Genomic DNA, 6,744 nt, shown 5'->3' with positions numbered 1-6,744 from the left:
TTAAATTCTGACACTATCTATCTGGAGACAAAATTAGATTGCAAAGATTGAAGACTCAGTCCTATAAGACAGCCCCATTTCTGATGCCAGTCAAAAGCCTCAAGTCATTTTTCCTGTGCTTTGGACCAGCTTGCTATAAATTCCCATAACATCTTGGGTTCGATTTATTTGCTAGAGTGGCTCACAGGCTTCAGGTAAACACTTAAGTTTAAAGATTTATTATAAATGATGTATTAAAGGATAAAAACAAACAAACAGATGAAGAGAATGATAGGGCAAGGTCTAGAAGGGCCCCAAGCATAGGAATATCTCTCCCTGTGGAGTTGGGGTGCACCTCCCTCTTGGCATGTTCATGTGTTCTTATCCACCGTCCTGAAAGCCCCCACATGTTCAGCAGACTCCTTGAACCCTGCCACTTTCTGATTTTCATTTCCTTACATAGGCCTGATTTATATCAGCGGCCATTGGGGATCAACTTAACCTTTACCTCCTCTACCCTCCCTGGAGATTGGGGGCAGGATGAAAATTCCAATCCTCAAATCTCATTGCTGGCTCCCCTGGCAACCAGCCCCCATACTGAGGCTACTCAGAAGCCTCCATCAGCCAATTTATTAGCATACAAAAAAATCACTTCACTTTAAAGATTTCAGGAATATTAGGAGTTAAATGACAAGAAACATACCACATGCATATTTCACAACTATAAAAAGGTAAGAATTTTTGATACGTTAAATTTCTTTGAAAATATTATTTCTATGTGTTCTAAAATAGCTCAGTCTATATAAGCATAGAAAATTACTCAACAATATTTTTTCAATATTGGACGTCTGAACTTTCATGAGATTTGCAAGGAAACAAACAGTCCCTGTGCATGTGGCGTTGCCTCGGCTGCCTCCTGCTCACCCCAGACCCAGCGCCTGCTATCCTGGTTCCTGGCCAGCTCACCTCATTTAGTGTCTCTGACAAAACCAGCCTTGTGGAATTTGCAAGAGAGCTGACTTCTCTTGGTTTGAATCTGGTCGCTTCTGGAGGGACTGCAAAAGCTCTCAGGGATGCTGGTCTGTCAGTAAGAGATGTCTCTGAGTTGACAGGATTTCCTGAAATGTTGGGGGACGTGTGAAAACTTTGTATCCTGCAGTCCATGCTGGAAACCTGGCTCTTAATATCCCAGAAGATAACGCTGACATGTCCAGACTTGATTTCAATCTTATCAGAGTTGTTGACTGCAATTTCTATCCATTTGTGAAAACAGTGGCTTCTCCAGGTGTAACTGTTGAGGAGGCTGTGGAGCAAATTTACATTGGTGGAGTAACCTTACTGAGAGCTGCAGCCAAAAACCACACTTGAGTGACAGTGGTGTGTAAACCAGAGGACTCTATGGTAGTGTCCACAGAGACGCAGAGCTCTCGGAGTAAAAACACCTCCTTGGAGACTAGACACCAGTTAGCCTTGAAGGCATTCACTCATACGGCATAATACGATGAAGCAATTTCAGATTATTTTGGGAAACAATACAGCAAAGACATATCTCAGATGCTCTTTCAGTATGTAATGAACCCTCACCAGACCCCTACCCAGCTGTACGCACTAAAGCCCAGCCTTCTCATCACAGTTTTAAATAGAACCCCTGTTTTTATAAACGTGTGCAATGCTTTGACTGCCTGGCAGGTGAAGGAAATCAAAGCTGTTAGGTATTCCAGCCCCTGCCTCTTTCAAACATGTCAGCCCAGAAGATGCTGCTGTTGGAATTCCACTCCATGAAGATGAGGCCGGAGTCTGCATGGCCTATGATCTCCATAAAACGCTTACACCCATCTCAACAGCATATGCAAGAGCAAGAGGGGCTGATAGGATGTCTTCATTTGGCGATTTTGTTGCATTGTCTGATATTCACGATGTACCAACTGCAAAAATTATTTCCAGTGAAGTATCTGATGGTATAATTGTCCCAGGATATGAAGGAGAAACCTTGATAATACTTTCCAAAAAGAAAAATGAAAATTACTGTGTTCTTCAGATGGACCAGTCTTATAAACCAGATTAAAATGAAGTTCAAACTCTCTTCGGTCTTCATTTAAACCAGAAGAGAAATAATGGTGCCATCGACAAGTCATTATTTAGCAATTTTGTTACCAAAAATAAAGATCTTCCAGAGTCTGCCCTCCGAGATCTCATTGTAGCCACCATTGCTGTCAAGTACATTCAGTCCACCTCTGTGTGCTACACCAAGAATGGGCAGGTTATCGGCATTGGAGCAGGGCAGCAGTCTCATATACACTGCACTCGCCTTACAGGAAATAAGGTAACTATTGGTGGCTTAGACACCATCCACAAGTGCTTTTGATGAAGTTGAAAACGGGAGTGAAGAGAGCAGAAATCTCCAATCCCATCGATCAAGCTGTGACTGGAACCACTGGCGAAGATGAATATTTGACAAAGTGGAAGGCCCTGTTTAAGGAAGTCCCTGAATTACTAACTGAGGCAAAGAAGAAAGAATGGGTTGACAAACTGACTGAAGTTTCTGTCAGCTCTGATGCCTTCTTCCCTTTCAAAGATAGTGTAGACAGAGCTAGAAGGAGTGGTGTGGCGTACGCCATGGCTCTCTCCAGTTCTGCTGCTGACAAAGTTGTGATTGAAGACTGCAATGAACTGGAAATCATCCTCACTCATACAAACCTTCGGCTCTTTCATGGCAGATTTTACCACATGCTGTTTTCTGGTTTGCTAATGTGTTGGTGAACAGTCATGTATGAAACTTTGAGATTAACTTAAAAAAAAAAGTACATCTTAATCCCTGGGAAAAAAAGAAACAAACCAATAAATCTGACCCACACACAAGTAAAAAAGCAGGCAACAGAAACTGCCTGTGAGAATGATGACATGTCAGACGTAACAACAGAAAAATACTTCAGATAGTTATTAAAAATATGTTCAAAGAACTAAAGAAGCCATGCTTAATAAAGTAAAGGAAGTTACACTGATGACCGTGTCTCATCAAATAAGGAACATCAATAAAGGAACATAAATTATAAGAAAGAAGTAAATGGAAATTTTGACTTGAAAACCACCACAATGAAATAAAAAATTCCTCAGGGGGGCTCAGCAGTATATTTGAATGAGTAGAATAAAGAATTAGTGCACCCAAATATATATTGACCAAGATTATACAATCTGAAGGACACAAAGCATAAAGAATGGAGAAAAATAAATGGCACTTCACAGAAAATTGGGATGCTTTTAAAAGTACTAACATGCATAATGGCAATGCCAGAAAAGAGAACAGATAGAAGTGAAATATTTCCAAAGAAATATTATAATAGCTGAAATGTTTCAAATTTGATTTTAAAAACATGAATCTAAACATTCAAGAAGCTCAACAAACTCTAGGTAAATTTAAAAAGATGCATAGATAAATTATAACAAAAATACTAAGAGTTAATTACAAGAAGATATTCTTAAAATCAGTAAGAAAAAATAACTCATCACTAATAAGGTAGCCCCAATAAGACTAATAGCTTGATTCTTGATCAGAAACAATGTAGGCCAGAAGGCAAAGATAGCATAGTCAAAGAGCTTAAGACCCATTTATGCCTAGTGTTCCATTATTGGAACACTGAACACTAAGCATATGGGATTTATTTATATCCTACTGCTTAAAATCATTGCCAAGGTCTGTTTTTTCAAATCAAAAAATTGAAACCTCAGGCAGAGGGAAAAATTCAGAAAGGAATTTTTAAAAATCCTGCCAATTCAGAATCCTAAATCCAGAGACTTTTCAAATATGCTGATGAAATAAAGATAAGCAAAAACTGAGATAATTCTTGTGAGCAGACATACCTTACAAGAAATATTAAAGAAAGTTCTTCATAACAAAAGCAAAGGACTCCCAACAGTGATCTGAAACTGAATTTTTTAGAAAAAGAACTGGTAAAAGTAACTATGTAATTATAAAAAGTGACAAAAATGCAGATTTCTTTCTCCTTTTTTATCTTACCTAATCTAAAAAACAATATACAAAATAATATACATATAATTTTGTTTTAACATATACCATTAGAAATGTTATTTGCCAATAACAGAGAGAAGTTGGGGTCAAGTCTGTATTGAGCTAAGTAAATGAGCCCAAAGGGTAATTTGAACTCAAAGGAACAAATGAAAAGAAACAGAAATGTTAGTTACTAAAGTTAATATAACATCTTTAAATACATACTTGCTCTCCTTTCTTTTCCTAGCTTCCCTAAAAGATAAATAACTATATAAACTAATAATTATAAAAATGTATGTTTGGGTTTGTGACATATACAGTTGTAATATGTATAATAATAATGCCACATGCAAAAAAGAAAAGTGAATATAGCTGTATAGGAATAATATATTCACATTCAGTTGAAATTAAGATAATGTCAATGTGAAGCAGATACTGAAAAGTTAAAAGGTATATGCTAAACTCTAGTAAAACCACTAAAGAAATAAGCATTCATATTCAGTTAAAAACATTAATTAAAATATTACATTAGAAAAATACACTTGATGCAATAACTGAAGAATAGAGAAACAAGACTATCATGAGACACACGGCAAACAAAAAGTAAAATGGCAGACATAAATTCAACTATTTGTATAACAATACAAAATGAAAATGAATGAAGAAACCCATTCAAACAGTGGAGTCTGTCAGATTGAATTAAAAAAAAAAATCAAACTGCAAAAGAACAAGATCTAATTATATGTTTTATCCAGAAGACACAACTTCAGATTCAAAGATACAAAGAAATTGAGAGAAAAAGAATGGAATAAAAATATATCACACCCACAACCATAAGAAAGCTGGAGTGGCTATGCTGATAGCACACAAAATAGATGAGAAAACAACAAAAAATGTGACTAGATAGAGAGAGGGGTATTTTATAATAATAAAAAGGCTCAAGATATAACGAAGCAGATATGCACCTAAAACTGGATCTCCAAAATGCATAAGGCAAACTGACAGAAACAAGAAAGGGAGTGAGAAACAGACAATGTGACAGCAATAGTTGGAGACTTCAAACTTTACATTCAAAATTAGATTGTCAAGTATGCAGAATTTCAACAAGGTAACAATATAAACCCACTAGACCTAAATCTACAAAACACTCCACCCAACAAATGTACAATATAGATTCTTTTCAAATGCACATGGAACTTTTTGCATGGTAGATCATGTGCTAGACCATTAAAAAAATAAATTTAAAATAATGATAATAAAACAATGTGTGTTCTCTGACCATGATGAAATGAAATTATTAACCAAAAACAGGGAAACAAATAGCAAAGCATAAATATGTAGACATTAAACAGAAAACTCTGAATATATTGGAATTTAAAAAAAAGAAAAGAAATATTTTGAAAAGAGTGAAAAGGAATACACAATGTACCATAACTTCAGATGACATGATCTTATATCTTGTACATGGCAAATCCTAAGAAATGAACTAAAAAATTTAGAACTAATAAACAAGTTCAGCAAGTATGCAAGAAACAAGATTAATAACAAAAATCAATTATATTTCTATATACCTGAAGTGAAAAATTTGAAAAGAAACTAAGAAAATAATTGCATTTACAATAGCATGAAAGAGGAATACAGTTAGAAACAATTTTAACAAAATAATCTCAAATTCTTATTTTTTAAAACTATAAAACATTGTTGGAAGAAATTTAAGATCAGAACAAATAGAAATGCCTCTTCTATTCATGAATCAGAAGACTCAGTATTGTTAAAATGATAGTACTCCCCACATTTAACTACAGATTCAATGAAATTTCTTTTAGAATCTGAGCTTGTTTCTTTGTAAAAATTGACAAGCTGCTCCTAAAATTCCTATTAACCCAAGGGATCCAGGAATGCCATTAAAAGTCTTGAATCCTACTAAATCTACTCAAAGAAGTAAAAGGTGCCAGACTCACACTTTTTGATTTTAAAACAAAGCAACAATAATGAGACTATTGTGGTACCGGCCTAAGTATCCCAACAGAGCAATAGAACAGAATTGAGAGATCACAAGTAAACCCCTGATCCATGGTCAATAGACATTTTAAAAAGGTAACAAGAACATTAAATGGGAAAAAATAGTGTTTTCCACAAATGATGCTGAGACAACTGGAAAAAATCATATGAAATCAGAAGCTTTGGAGGGAACAATCCAAGACGGCCGATGGATAACAGCTCAGGATTGCAGCTCTCAGTCAAAGCAGAGAGAACTAGAGGACGCCACACTTTCAGACAAATTCTGGTCGCTCATGGAGCAGAAGATCCCCAGTGGAGGAACCACATGGTCGCCAGCGTGACTCTTGTGGCCGGCGCAGCAGTTTTGCCGCACCTCAGCGTGGCAGCTCTTGGAGCAGAGTAAACAGGGCCGGCTCCCCTTCTGACCGAGGTTTGGAGGACCCACACGGGTCCCCAGCACGACTCCTGAGACTGGCGCAGTGGCTGTGATGGCACCTCAGCGCAGCAGCTCTCGGCGCAGAGTAAACGAGACTGGCTCCCCTTGTGACCGAGGTTTGGAGCCCGGGGAAGGCAGAGTCGCCCATTACGGACACAAGAAGGAAGCCACAGGAGAATCCTGGGCAGAAAAGCACCATCAGTCTTATCTCCGCCATTCTGGCCCTGGGAACTAACAACTTGGATGTCCAATCAAGAGACCTAATCTGAAAGTTGGTAATTTCAAAGACGACAGGAGGATAAATTTACAATGATGGAAAGAA

General features: G+C 37.1%; 1 pseudogene; it reads left to right on the top strand.

Moving 5' to 3' along the window:
* The first annotated feature begins 871 nt into the window (after positions 1-871).
* Positions 872-2,739, top strand: LOC100406847 (bifunctional purine biosynthesis protein ATIC pseudogene; annotated as a pseudogene).
* The last annotated feature ends 4,005 nt before the right edge of the window (positions 2,740-6,744 follow it).

The sequence above is a fragment of the Callithrix jacchus genome, chromosome 11 (genome assembly GCF_049354715.1).
Source record: "Callithrix jacchus isolate 240 chromosome 11, calJac240_pri, whole genome shotgun sequence".
NCBI lineage: Eukaryota > Metazoa > Chordata > Mammalia > Primates > Cebidae > Callithrix > Callithrix jacchus.
Note: the sequence above shows the minus strand (reverse complement) of the source record. Positions and strands in the feature narration are given on the sequence as shown.